The following is a 15,530-nucleotide window of genomic DNA, read 5'->3' on the forward strand; positions in this document are numbered from 1 at the left end:
CATCATGCAGGTTACAACATACCAAGACAGTCTGCAGATCCAACCCTAAGGTCACAGAGGAGGTAACAGCACAGCAGTAAACTGAAACCAGGGCTCTTGAATCTCAGGCTGTGTCCCACTTGCTGGACTATTCTTTATCTACCAGAAAGCAGCAATAGTAAAGAGCAATGAGTTAGTCTGAACTTAACTGGATCCTGAAGAACATTATATTTTCCAGTTCGTACAGATTAGTCCACTAAAGTGGTGGTGATAATTCTTAACTGGATTTGAATATATGAACTGGAAATGTAAAGAGCTTTGTCACTCCTTTTAAAAGCTCATGAAATTTCAAGAGGATACTGTCTAATTAACTCTCATATCCAATTTGCCAAGATAAGTAATAATTTCCACTCTTCTGTTAAATGTAGATGTAAGGTGCATGCCAAACAGCTCGAGTATAGTGCTTCCCAGATGCTACAGCTATTTCTCATATATCATTTTCTTCTGTTTCAATGTTTGTGTTTACACATTTAGGTTATGAATACCTAAGTTCTGCCACCAGGGAAGGCCATCTCTGAATGATCCTTATTACTTATTACCATTATTCACTTAGATTTTATTAATGGTCCACAGGCACCAGTCAGGATCTGACATATGGTAAACATCTACCAAACACTCTAAACAGAGAAGCAGATAATGGGTGGGAAAAAGCTTCATTGGAATGACTATGAAAACTGATAGATGTCTTAGTCCCATTCTCTCTTGCTAACCTTCTTTTTCAATATTTATTAATCCTCAGTTTTACTTCTGCTGGCATTTGAGCTACAATGGTGTAAAAAAATGGAAAACCTCAGCACTAGGATGACAAAAGAGAAGTTTGGGTGTCAAGATGTGAGTTGCTTTGGATCTCTTGTACTCCATCACTGTTTTTAGTGAAATATTGCAAAAGTGTGTTGTCACATTTGCTTCAATGAAATCCCAGATATAACTGAAGGCAAAAGATGAAGAGTTACACTGTAGTTTTTCTAAACATCAAATAATTATAAGATAAGTCTTAGCAAAATGTCTTACTGTGCCATTTTTATTTCTGAATACAATTTTTCACCTACTGCCGCAATGGCTCTGTTTAACAGTGCAGCACTAGTGGTTAAATATCTCTTGTCTGCAACAGCTGTGTTAAGAACTGGAGGGCTTTCACACTGTGAACTGTAAAACTCCAATAACAAGACAGTAAGTCTGGCCCAGTGACCCACAACAAAGGAAGCAATGGATGCAAAAGGGTAATGCTGGGAGAAAGAAGGCAAGTTCTGAATTAACCTGGGATGATTATGTGTTCTGACAGAATGAAGTAACTCTTATTCACTATACTAAAGCTACATGGCAGCAGAATGGAACAAAAACAGTTGTAGACTTTGTAGGCAGTAGATATTATATTATCTTCTTTCATACATAAGTAGAGCTGTTGGAATAAATTCTGTCAATGGTCATTAAAAACACAAATAATTAGGCACATACTTAATATACCAGATTTAATACGTATCCTCACTGAAAAGTCCATAAAGATGTAGCATAAAATGTCAAAGAAGCATGTATACCTTCCATAAGTTGTTTAATTATGCTTATCTGCAGAATATATCCCTATTGTAGTCTACCTTTTTTTTAAGCATGCTTTGCATCATCTATGTATCATCTCTACTAAAAGTTATGGAAAAGCTGCATAAAGAAGTGGGGGGTTTTGTTTTTGTTTTTTTTGTTTTTTACCTCCCAGTGCTTCTACTGGCTCTTCCAATTCATAGCCCTCATAATTAGAGGGACTGATAGAAGCCAAAACCCATGTATTGCTGGGTTCCACTGGATGGGGATCTCCTCCTTGTCCCAGAAGGTTGATTACTTGCCTACTTTAGATCACTCTTTCACTTGAGACTCCTGGGATTGCCTGGCAGTTGAATGAGTTTATATTACTTATGTAGTAGTAATAGTAATACTATACTGTGCAAATAGCACTCAGCTGTGCTCCGCTGTTCATGCACTTCCCTGGCCTCTGACCAACTTCACTACTGTGAAATGGAGTGCAAACAAAAAACTATGCAGACCATGTGAACACAGCCATGGCAGTTGACCATAGGACCCTTAGCACTCTTAAAGCAGGCATTCATATTGCCACTGCTATGTAGCGACTAGCCTTGCCTGAAGCAAGATTTAGTCATAACATGGTTTAATACCTACAAACTGATGGCTTTGTCTGTATACTCATAAGTGTATTATAGTCATTTTAGGTGGCCTGTGTATTGCTTGGCCAAATACCTTCAGCAAAGAAAAGGTTCAGTAGGATCCAATGAAAACAAATATAATTTTGCCCGATCACTTAGGGAGCTCAAGATTTTTGAGGTGGATCTGGTCAAGGCATATTGGCAACAGGTTTCAATGCAACTAAGTGGTCTAAGAATAATATAGTCAACAGTGTTGTCAGTAAAGGATGTTCAAGCAAACTTTGGCTATTCACACTCTTTTCATGATGATATCCAGTAATGCCAATATTATGCTATACTTAATAAGGTCTAACCATTCAGAATAATTCCAATGTCAGGACAGTACTGCTCATTTATCAGCCTCAGCATTAGTTACAAAGTCCTAACAGGCATTTACATAGGTAAGGCTCATGCAAGCAAACTTCAAACTCATGGCAGTGAAATCCCAGACTCCTATACATGTGTCACTTACACAATCAGTATTGCCTTCCCTAGAGCTCACTAATACTAAATACAACCACTCTGTTTGTACACAAACCATGTGAATGTGTGTACCCTCATGTTCTTAGACTCGGCTTACTGTCTAATCACTCCCTCCTGGCTTTGAAGTTCAAATTTAACTGAAAGGCCTAGGGAAACCACAAGCACTTACAGTTCTTGCTATTATCCAGTTTCTGAGGACAGACAAATAAAACAGAAATACACTTAAATGGTAATCTTCATATGGAAGAAGGAGGGCCTGATGCAGTTGTTACTTTTAAATGGAAGCGTGGGAGGCTGAAGAAAAGAACATCCAAAAGAAATTAATCTTTTGGGGTGTGTACTTCCATCCCAGACTTCAAATTTTCCATTGTCCCTATCAATTTCCTTCTGTTTGTTTTTAAATGTAAGGAACTGTTAACCCCAGACAAATAGGGTGGCAATGTTTGTACCTTTCAGTGGGGAAAAAAAGCACTGCACCTTGTAAGATTCTTTTTCTTCTACTCAGGAATTTCTTAAAATTAATTTTTGAAATATCAAAGCCTTTTTGGGGTTCTAATTTGAGCTGAGTCTCTTAAAGCACCAAAGTCTGCTCTGTTTTTTAGAACTGTATGGCGGGTGGCATATTTGAGAAGAGTGGAGGGATGTTTTACTTAATATAACTTTAGTTTCAAATGGTGATGGTTGAGATTGTGGTTTCCATTGCATCTTGGAGAAATGGTGCCTGAGAACATGATGTTCAGCAATTATAAATGCACCAAGTTCTTAGAGAAATGAACACAAAAATAATAATTCCCCAAATACCTGTGTAACAAATAATATTACAGGAAACATACCTGAAGAGATTTGAATCTATCCTCTGAGAAATTTCCTTTTATGACATTCCCATCAAGACATAGCAAGGGGCTTTTTTTTAGAATTATTTTTCCAAATAATTCTAAATGTATATTCTAATTATATAATGCTCGTCTTTTCTCATAACCCTTGAAGTAAAATGTTGCCATCATTCTGCTCCAGCATGTTTTATGCTAGCATGGCATTCCTGAAGCTTGCTGGCTTGCCGTGACAGAAAAGGAACCTAGTTTAGTGACTGAAAGGGGTCCCAGAAAAGCTGTCACACAGATGAAAATTTGACAGTCATCCCATTCTCAGTAAAGTTACACCAGCTGAAAACCAATGTGGGACTAGAAACTGTGTGTTTGTTTGAGGTGGTTTTTTTGGTTCAGTAGCTATCCTCTGCAGATATTAGTGCATACTGCTAATATCAGTGGAATATTTGAGCCTTGCTTTTCAATAGCAGTGCACTGTAGCAAAGCAAAACCTTAAGCTGGACATGCATAAATGTTTCTTATGTGAATCTAGTGGAGGATGTCTGAGTGACAGGTGGAAAGAGAAAAGTCTATTTATATACAAAGCAGGCAGTATTGCTGGATGCTTTCTCCTCTTTTCTTCTTCCTTCCCCAATACCCTGCCAACATATCTTATGCTTAATTTGGAAGGCCTACAGTGGCAGGTGAATGAGCAGTTTGGTCTCAAGGCCCATTCAGCCCTTAATCACTCTTTTAAATTGCAAACACGAGCTTGCAGACATTTCTCCACCAGGATTCTAAAATTTTTCACTGAATCTTTTCCCATTAGGCACCAAAGGCATATTTGGCTATGGATGATTTGATTCATTGTCAGATCAACCAGCTAAAGACTCTGCCTACCATTTACCAGAAGATAAAGATCAAATCAGACCTGATCTATCCGGCATTCAGGATCCTCTTCCTGCACCACTTCAGAAGCCAGTAAAAGATTGGGGGATTCATTTTAAGAATCTTATTTTAAATTCTGTCTTCCTAATTTTTTAGGCAAAGAAGGTACAATGGGGCATGTGATGATGGCAAGTGAGTGATGTGACAAAAATGGATGTACTTATGTTGTACGAATAAGGGTCAAGTAAACCAGGAAAATACAACCGTAGATGACATGGTTTAAATCCCTATGTCCTCTTAAAATGTGTCTTTCAATATTGTTATAACAAATATAGCTGAAATTAGAAAGCTGGTTTCTTTCAATTTACACATTCTTAGAGGTCCTTTCTGCCATTAGTCTTAATGTCAGTTGTGATTAGGTGGGGTTTATGCCTTTGGTACAAAATGGCTGGCTTTAAGCAAAAACACTGTAGTATGTCAAATAAAACAAACGTAATACAAATCAGCTGCACTAATTGGAATGACAGTGACATTCTGCACTACACTTAACAGTAAAAATACCTTAAAGACAAGAAGCCTGACGTTTGACTGAGATCCTCTATTTATACTTATTTTATTGATTAGAAACGCAGCTCCTACAATCACAAGTCTAGTATGCAAATTATATTAGCACAGTTATAGTAATTGTAAAATATCTTCAACCTTTTACACTAGAAATCCTGCTTATAGCATGACCTTGACAAAGTTGTTCTCCCCTTACTCTGCATAAGAAGGGTCTCCTTTTATTATAACAAAGTTAATGCCAAAGAGAAAAAAAAACCCTCAGTGATTTAAAAATAAACATATATTTTCTTTGATTCTACTTTGAAACCCACTTTTATTTTAGAATTTAAGGTCAGAAGGGTTGAGCTTTTTCTTTTTCTTTTTTGTAGCTCAAGCAAGAATTTCTTTTCATTGATTTAAAGCAAGAAATGGTTGTCAGCTGCCTGCAGGAGGAGTCCTACAGAACGTTCACTCTCTTTCAGAGAGAGCGGCTCTGCCAGTTTACACATAGCTGTAACCTCCTCATACACTGGAGACTGTTGCTCAGTCTTCACAACCTAGCTAGTCTTTTGGTAAGACAAAATGTCAGGTCTGGTGGAAGTCTGCAGTGTAGACATTTGCTTACTAAAAATTGATTAGCAAGAATCATTGCAAAAGCAAGAAATTATAAATCCAAGGGAAAGAAGATTTGATAATAATTATGAACTGGATTAAAATCAGCTGCTTTGGGGTGGATGACTTTCTGTTTTCCCAGTAGCATCCATCCCAGAAGAACAATTTATGGTGACTCACAAATGCTAGAGAACAGAACCCATAAAAAGAACATTTTCAAAACTCAGAGCTCTGGGTATAAAACTGTGGAATTCCCTCTCCGTAATCTTAGACCATGTTTCTGAAGAAATCTCTAGATAGAGATAGATAGATACCTTACTTGTGACACAAACAACTGACTCTTATAGGAGATGAATAGTTGCAACCCCTTTGGATTTCAATAGGAATCTTGTGTGGTGAATCTCCCCTAAGATAATTTCCTAAACTTCTAAAACTGAGAGCAAAAATGGACATCCCTAAAATGATGATATTTAAAATTCAAATCTCAGTCTTTCTGTGCTTTTCCATTTCCTAGCAATGAAATAGGATAAATGTTTAAGTAAGGAACGTTTAAGAACAAACTCCATAGAGCTAAGGATATAAAAAGCCTTACAGTGATAAAGAAGTTTAGAGTACTTAAAAATAAAAATATTTACCATGTTTGTTCATTGATGAATAAATTTGTTTAAATATTAGCTAGAGTCAGAGCTTTGCAAAATAGACTTTGTTTTTCAGAAGTTATATAGAACTTTTCAATTTCATAGAATTCTGCACTGCCTTAGTTAGGGGTTTATTTGCAGTGCTGATTAAGTAGATTTTTGCATCATAAATGCAAATGTGTACACATTGTTGATGCAAAACACTCTTCGCTTGAATGCTGTTATGTCTGTTGTGATATTGGCCTGTTTCTGCTCAACAAATTTTTCTGTGTTACTGAAACTTCAGTACATTATGGGCTCAAAACAGACCCACTTGGGAATAAAGAAAACATCCTTAAAATTATGCAAAATATTCATAACAAAATGCAAACATTGTTTATAATTTTTAGCATCTCACTATAGCAGCTCACATTCTAAAGCTCAACCAGCTAGAAGCTATATGGAAAACTGTTTATGCTGGATAAGTTGTCATGTACAACAAATGTTGCTGATCTTCAGCAAAATGGCCAGGCCCAGCATTTGATATAAAAATACTAGTTTTAAATGAAAATGGTGATTTTAGATACACTTTAGATACATATTCAGAATGAGATTTACTTTTTACTGAGAAGATTTTCTGAGAAGGACATTCAGCCAGAAGGGGACTGCTTCCTCTAGGGAGAGAGAAAACCTATAATTAAAGGATTGGATATTAATTCCACCAATGCTATGTTGCACCAAAAAATGAATTGGGCCAAAATAATGATTCACAACACATGCTACTGGGCAGTTATAGATTGATGTATTTACATTTTGACAGAGTAAGCAATGCCTTATGAGAAATATAAAACTCTGCTCTTTAACCCTTGAATCATTGATGAATACAATTTTTGTCATCACTGTTCACTGACAGAGTGAACATAACATCCTCTCATCCCTCAGCTCACACTTATCTCGCTGTCTCCTTTCCACTAAGCAAAAAGTCCTCCACATTTAGAACTCAGTGTTGTGTTTCCTAGCATGCTGTATCAACAAACTATTGACATTTCTGTTGGTCGTTTGTGGTCAGCTCTGCCTCTTTGAGATATGTCCACAAAACTGTGACTATTTCCCTCCGCTGTACCTAACTCTACCCCACTGGTTTGCAGAATGATTCTGGAAAGTGAGAAAAGGAAATGAGATTTATTGCAAAAGACTGGAAGCTTGCAGAAAAAGAAACACAGCAGTATGGATGGGACTCCACCACCCTAAGATTCTCGTTTAGCTCTGTGTTTCAGGTAATATCCATTTAGGAGTTACCTTTTTCAAAGAGTAGAGATAAATGAAGTATGTTTTAAAAGGTTATACTAACATGCGGGGTTTTACTAGGGTGAAGTCTACCTGTATGAGGGAAGGTTGCTGTTTTCATGAAAGTTTTGAGGACCTAGTCTCACTGTTCCAGCTTGCTGAATTTTTTCTTTAGAAAATTCCGCCAAGCATTCTGTTATATATTCCTTGTTCACTTGGGAGACAAGCGAATTGAAGGAACATGGATGAAATACTCGAGAGTGCAAGACTTCAGAATTCACTCCACAGGTGAAAAACAAATCAAAAGTTCAACAGATACTTTTTCATTTAGATTAGGCAAACAGATCTCACCTGATCTTTCACATCTGTTCCTTTTTAGACTCAGTCACCTGCATCCGATCCTCTGCAGAAGAACTAAATTAAAATCAAAATGAGAGCAAGAATGACTGTGTCAGAACTGGATAGAACCAAAATCACAAGCTATGTCGTCACCAGGAGTGAATACTTTATTAACATAGGAATACTAGTATACTTTGTAAGGAAAATAACTTCACGCTGACAGATCTATGGTTTATACCATTTGGTTGCTCAATTAAAAAACCTATTATGAGAAAAACAAAGTTTTGCTGACACAGCAAGATTTACATTAAAGGCTTCCCCTGCTTAACTACATCGGTAGGGAATGATGTCTCCTACCTTACTTGATCAATGATACACATTAGTTGAAATGTGCGGGGTACACCTCTCCTCATTTCTAATACAATGCTCATCAGTGTGGCTCAAACTGAAAACCAGTAATGACGAAATGAGTAGGCAGCAACAAAACCCTGTTCAGGTGAACAATCCCAATAGTCAGCCATATCTAAAATGAATCCTGGCATAACTCTTCAATCAGATACTTGAATCAGAGGCACAAATGAGGTTTTATTTGATTCAAAGCCTGAAGATTTTCAAACACTTCAGCCATACCAAAACCATGTCAGATAGTATTCAATAGATGTATTTTTATTACACACCAAGTTCTTAGTTTAATTTATTTTAGTGTTACACATTTTGCTTCATAAGAAACTTCACTTTACCCTCAGATTAGCACCTATGTAGTGCTGAAAGTAGCTGAAAGTCTGAATCACTTGTTGGACAACACAAGGCAACACATCAGGAGCTCTTCTACCTACTCTGTCAGTTCTTTGCCAAATGCAGGAATCAACACTACTCAAGATTTTACAGGACAATATGCATAGTGAGCTCAGGGCAAACACAATAACTAAATAAATGGGAAAAGACAACGCCTTCCTGATGCAGTTCACTGAAACACATAAAAATAAGGAAGGTTATCCTTTTCAAATTGTTCCTTTGTCGTGTAAAAGGGATTATACTTTCTATAATTTAGTGCTTCTTTAAATGGTTGCTGCTGTAAAAGTAAGATTATAGAAATGAAATGATTTAAGAAAATAGAAGGGCAGATGCAAAAAGGCCAAAAAAACACTTGAAATAGTTTTGACAGAACTACTTATCACAGTTATGGTTTTGACACTTTTTGTAACTTGTGTCTACTCCATTTTATGATTAAGATTATTATACTCTGGAAAAAATCCAGTTTAAAAAAGCACTAAGTATCCCAATGAATTTCATCAGTCACCTCACTTCAACATGTACAGAAAGGCTGGGATATCAGAAGTCTGACAATACAGAAGTATTTCAGTGGCAAAGCATTTTTTCCTGTTTCCACATTTTAAAAAGTTAGATATTTACATGGACTTTAAAATTAAAAATATACTTTCCTTTAAATTAAGTTTAATTTTACATAGTGTAAGTGGCATTGGAGAAACATGTTTTCCAGTCTGTGACTTTCTGTTCATGGCATTTCTTAAATGATTTCTTAAGAGACCATTCCTATTTGGCATACTGTCAGCTTTACAGAGATGTGGGCTGAATTTTGTTAGTGAAGTGCTGTGGCAGCGATGCCTACAGATGCACACCAAATTTCACCAGACAAGGAAATAACAGTCATTATTTTAAAAATGCATGTAGATAGTTGGAACCCAGTTCTGGCTGGCTGAGGGAATTAACCCCTACCCTTTACCCTTTCCACACTGGCGCATTTCACAGGCTGTGCAACAGTGTTAACCTTATGGACAAATATGCTGGTGCTTTATATTCCAAACTGAATGATGAGAGCTGAGCAACACCTTGTGTTAGATGATAAAACTAACCATATGCTGTGGTTTTGCTCCTTTTCTTCCTTAATATAGCAGACTTTTTCTCTCTGTACTAGCAATTTCCCAATTTCCTTGTTTTCTCTTTAAGCCATTTATGTATTTTCATTTCCTTCTGAAAAAACAGCTTTCAGAAGTCTAATGTATTTTGTTCTTCCTTATTATTTCTTTCCTATCATTTCTGCCATTATTCATTATGCCAAATGTTGCTTTCCAGTGTAAATCATAAAGTTCCTGAGATATTTTTATCAGTATGACTGAGAGCTGAGACTGGCAGCTGATGATCACTCTTCCACTTCCTTTTGGCGATCCTTCCCTGTTAGGAAGTTAGATACCTGTCTCCCAGACACTTCAACTAGAGAGAGCTCTTTTCTACCAATGTATACTTTGAATATCCAGTTGGGTAAGAGTGCTATAATTATTAAGTTATACTGCCATGAATGACTGCAGACTAGTTATGTTTTGCTAAGTGACTGTATCATGCAAACATAAGGCAGATAATTCACAATGCATTTCCAATATGTTTAGAGTCAAGTTTATAGTAACTGGATACTTGAAAATATTTTCTCCCCAATAGAATCCATGCTGAGTTTTGTGATAAAGAACTTATAAAATAACTTTTAATTCACATGACAATTAAGCTCATCTTTAAACCTTAGAATGTGAGTATTTGAATGGAGGGAGCTGGCTACTTTTATCCACTCATGAGATCAAAAATTTTGTGTAATAAAATAATATGTATTACAGCAGCTTACTCATATGATTGATCTTGCCCATTTTTTAAAACTATTTATCATGCTCCAAGAATTAAAAGTTATATAAAATTAAGCATTTATATGGGCACTTGCAGATGGTTTGGGGAAATATTTTATATGAAGAAACAGTTTGGGTTTTGATGAAGAACTTTGCTTTTTTTAAAAATGATAGATACAGGTAATTATGATATACAGATGAGGTATGATTCCTAAATCCACAGAAAAGCTGCCAGTTATTGCATTAATCTTTAGAATATTCATTTAAAGTCAGTGGAGACAGACTCAATATGCCTAACCTCTACAGCAGCATCCAGGTGATCAGCTATAGTACATATAAACATTATGATAATACGTTAGGTAACTACTCTAATAATACTAAACTGAAGAACGTTTTGGATGTCTGGCTTGGAATCTTAATCAGATCTAGAGATCCAAATATGAACTAATTAAGACTCTCTATACATTATGTACTAGCTGCATGATTTTGTAGCTCATCACTGCCTAACATAAACTGATGTGCTCTTGTGTCTATTAGCTCTGGAAGCAGGGTTTTGTTTCCCTTAACAACAGTTCTATGTTTTAACTTCTGGTACCACTAGGTCATAAGAGGCAATAAATTACGTTCATTACCTTAATCATTGCAGGACTGCTGAATAAGCTCCATTCCGTCATAACAAAATCACATTCAAGCATCTGCATCAGGCTTTAAGGCTTGCTACTGCTTATGACGAACAGGGATCTGAGTCAATCAATACAGAAAGCATTAACATCACACAACACACTGTGTATGTGGTAGAGACGCTTGCATGTCATTCATTATAGCAGCAATACCTCAACAGCAAACTTATGTATCTCAAAGTGAATCAATACAAATTTTTGTTTCAAACAACATACGCAGGTCGTAATTACAAGACGTTTGTTGTATTCCACCTGAATACGTTTCTATTTTCAGTATTTTTTTCTTTCGACTGCAATTCAGTGTTCAGAATTCTCAAGTTGTTAATGCTGAGCAAATGAAAATAGGTTTGCAGAATGACTACAGAAATCTGCTAAGGTATTACCTAAGAGAGGGAAAACAAAATGAATTTGGACAGCTTCATCCAGCCAGTGCAAGGAACAATTTATTTGCCAACCTTACAAAAATCAAGCTGATAATGGCATAATCTTGTGAAAGCTTTGCTAATTTATCTTTAGTTTAGAGGTGAGGAAATGAAAGTAAGAGATTAAATTGCTTGCTGTAGGTTAGCAGTTGGGTGGGGAATAGAATCGAGGGACCACGGCCACCAATCCTGCACCGTATGCATAAACCGAGCTCTTGTGCCTTGCACAGAATTCCTCCACGCTGTACAAGCGTGGTTAAAAATCAGAGCTTGCATTTTTTTGTTGTTGTTAAAACCCTGTTCTCAGCCTTTACAGTTGCAGAGAGAAGTGCAACACGTAACGTACATGAGACATGCAATAAGCTAACGCAGCAATGCCGGCAGCGTCGGAGATGCTGGAGAGCGCTCCCGTCCCCCTGTCTTGCCTCCCTGCCCTGCTGGGCACTGGCCTACAGCCGCATCTTGCGCCAGCCGGGAGGGCCCTTCCGTGCTCCCACCGCCTTAACAGGCGTAAGAGAGCAATAGCAGCGTCCCTGCTCTCCTGACAGGGAATCTTCTTTTCACATCCTTCTTGTTCACCAGTTGTTTATTTTTCCTGAGCATTTCTCAGCTGTAATAATTAAATGACTGTTGCTGATTGGATTTTACTGCTTTTTGTTTGATGGTGAAATGCTTTACATCAAATATCCTTTTCCTCAAAAAATGAAAGCTAAAAGGACACAGCTCACAGCATTTCAAACTGTCTTGGATTACTTTCTGAAAAGGACACAGTGTTATCACTGTTGTAGAAATCACCTTACCCCACCAGCTTACACTTTTCAATTTTATGCTTTTCATAAACGGGGAGAAAAATATTTATTTAGACTCAATGATGCCACGATTACTGACTTATATTACACTACTACTAAGCTTTACTCCTAATTGCCAACAACATCCTGTGATGAGCTAGAGTAAATCAGAGTAAAAATTCTCACAATTCTCAATCATTTTCAGTTTATTCCCATGTTTCAAAAAGCTTAGCAAAAAAGCTATTCAATGGGCAGACTGTTCAGAGCAGCCTAAGTTCCTCTCTGCCCCCGTAAATAACACACTCGCAGACTTCTGCAGTTCGGCAGTCTCAAAACCTAATTTTAATTTCTAAACACTAACAATTTGAGCACAAGTCTGGACACTGAAATGCAATGGAAAACAGAATACTGAAAACAGAATCATATTCAGGTGAAATACAAGAAACCTCTTTCATAGTTTTGACTAGCTTATGCTATTTGAAATAAAAAATGACTTCATTAATGTTCGCAAGTACATCTCCTCCTAAGGAAAAGATGCTATGACCTCTTTCAAGACTCATCACCTAGATACAAAATACGTAAGTCTTATAATATAAAATACTGAGTTATTCCATTTTCAGTACTGTTCGAATTTCATTAAGTTTTGCTCAAATCACTGTCCATTGGAATTAAAACTATAGATTTTCTGAGGAGATTTTAAATAGTTTCAGGTAAATATATATATTACTTTTACACATATATTTGCCTGAGATTAAATTACACTTTTTCTGACTTAACAGAATTTTGAAGAATTTCTGGGAGTAGAATTTTGGTTTGGCCATTCTATATTACCACAGCTTTCAAAATCCCAGTCTTCACATAAGTAAAGCCTTCACGTATGTAAAACAGATCAAATTCAAAATCTATTGATTATGTACATTGCCAGCATGCTTGTAGGCAGATCTGTCTGTGCAGCTTCAGATTGGTTTTAGGACTATTCATTATATATAGTGCAAGGGTCTTTCTACGGGTCTGTCAGTACTTTTTGCCTTCGTAATATCATTTCTCTTCTTAGCAATGATTTCAGTCATTAGGTCTCACTGAGTTTTGGCTTTATTATTATTATTTTTTTAATCTGCAGATACTGCTGTTCTTTAAGTTGACTGATTCTGTACCAATTAAGCAAAAGGGAGCTTTCCTTAAGTAGGTATGGGAAGAGGCTATGGTACATCAAAAGGTTATTTCATTAAATTTGCAACTTTTTCACTGTTTATAATATATATAGTTTGGTTAGCACTTATTTTATCTCTTCAAAATAATTCCTTTCCCTTTTTACTACTCCAGCAGCTAAAGAATTTTTGAGAAATTGCGATCATTAGCAACTTCCTCCACAAATGGAATCGTCTCCTAGGCTGCTTCAGGGCACCTGCACCAAAGTGCTAACACAGTAATAGCCTGATGTGAACCTGTAACTCCACTGATATTGCCAGCCTGGTAATTATTCATGAAATTATCTTTGTAGTCTAAATGACTGTTTCAAAACATACATTTCTGAATGTCACAGGAGAAACATCTAGAGATTAGAGGCCTTGGTATTGGGTTCGCGTAGCATCAGTGGAAGAATTAGAATTAGTTAACACCAGATCTGACCACCGCCTTATAGGAATCAGGTTTTATTTCATTTTTTTTCTTAAGGACTCGGGCACTTTAAAAAGCAATAAGCACTTACACGGGTTTTCAATTATCTATTCCTCACAGACAATTTGCCCCTTAAGACACAGAGATCAATTATTTCAATGGAAGAAAGTTGGGCACATTGCCCGTATGAAAATTTGGCCTGAAGACCTGGCTCTGCTGCTGCTTTCACGGTGAGTACATCTCCAACAGTATAGTGCAGGCTGATGCAAGCTTGCTCTGCTTGTGCCCTGAGCTGGCGGGACGCAAGCCAGTTGAAATCAAAAAGCTGCGTGATTTTGTTAGTGGCGCCTGAGAAAACATCCCTTGCTTCTCGGATGGGTTTCTTGGGTTGGTCTCGTTACTGCACTAACACAAATACACAGCTTTCAGTATCCTGGGAGTTGAAGTAAACTAAACTTGCCTTTGCTCACAGTATACAGGCAGAAAAAAACCTTATTTGGATTTCTCTACTTCATCTTAGTTTCACATCTATAAAAAAGGATTAATTATAGTCACTAAGTACTTATCAGATACTTCTGAGCAAATCAATTGAATGTTCTTATAATATTACTAAAGCCCCATAATATTGACTTCCTTGACAAAATATGGAAAGGCTATCTAGAGAAGATGACTGAAGGAAATAATGGAGGGGAAGAATATAACTTAAAGATACATAAAGTATCAAAACATAAGCAGTCTATATATGTGGCAGAGAGCCAGAACTAGCTATGAATCTAAAGTTCACACAGAGCATTTCTTAATTGAGCATGTGAAGAAGTAACAGAAATGATTGCCATTGAGAAAGGTATTGAGGTACTGGCTGGTTGTTTCAGCACAAATCCTGCCTGCCAACCTCTCAAAGGAAAATATCTGAGAGGTCGATGGGAATTCCAGACTCTCATCCTAGGAAGTCAAGAACATTAACCTACAAACAAGGAACAAGAATATGGTGTATTTTTGGAACCATTAATACATTTTCTTAACAATGACAACCACAGAATTTACATTTATAGCCGGCACTTAAAAGTTTTCTTTTGTTACATGTTACTTCCATAAGCAAATAAACCTCTATTTTCCATCCTATTTAAAATAGTGCATTTTAACCGTAGTTCAGTTCACTAAAATAAAACAGGGCCTTCGACCATCCCTTGGGTTATCTTTTCCATATATAAAAAGTTACTTGAGGAGCGTTGTATCAACATAGCTGATCATATCTGTTAGAATCCCATTCACTTGGGATCTTTAGGTAGTTACTGCAGAAATTCAATTCTATCTTTCTACACTGTTGTGTCAGGTCAGTCTGCTATGGTGACATCATTAAGTTGTTTAACGTGCAACAGGCTATTGTAAAGGGAAAAGTCTGTCAAGTTTCTGCTCAGATAAGACCATTTTGTGACTGAGTAAAGTAAACAATCTGGAAAATACCAACAATAGCTGTATAGTTGATTGACCATGTCCATGGCTTAAAAGGCCTATATTGGAATCCAGCCATTTAAAATAAATGTGGACCCATTTAATTTTAGTGATTGCCTTTCATTGTTGTTTTTCTTA

Source organism: Apteryx mantelli, chromosome 13 (genome assembly GCF_036417845.1).
Source record: "Apteryx mantelli isolate bAptMan1 chromosome 13, bAptMan1.hap1, whole genome shotgun sequence".
Taxonomy (NCBI): domain Eukaryota; kingdom Metazoa; phylum Chordata; class Aves; order Apterygiformes; family Apterygidae; genus Apteryx; species Apteryx mantelli.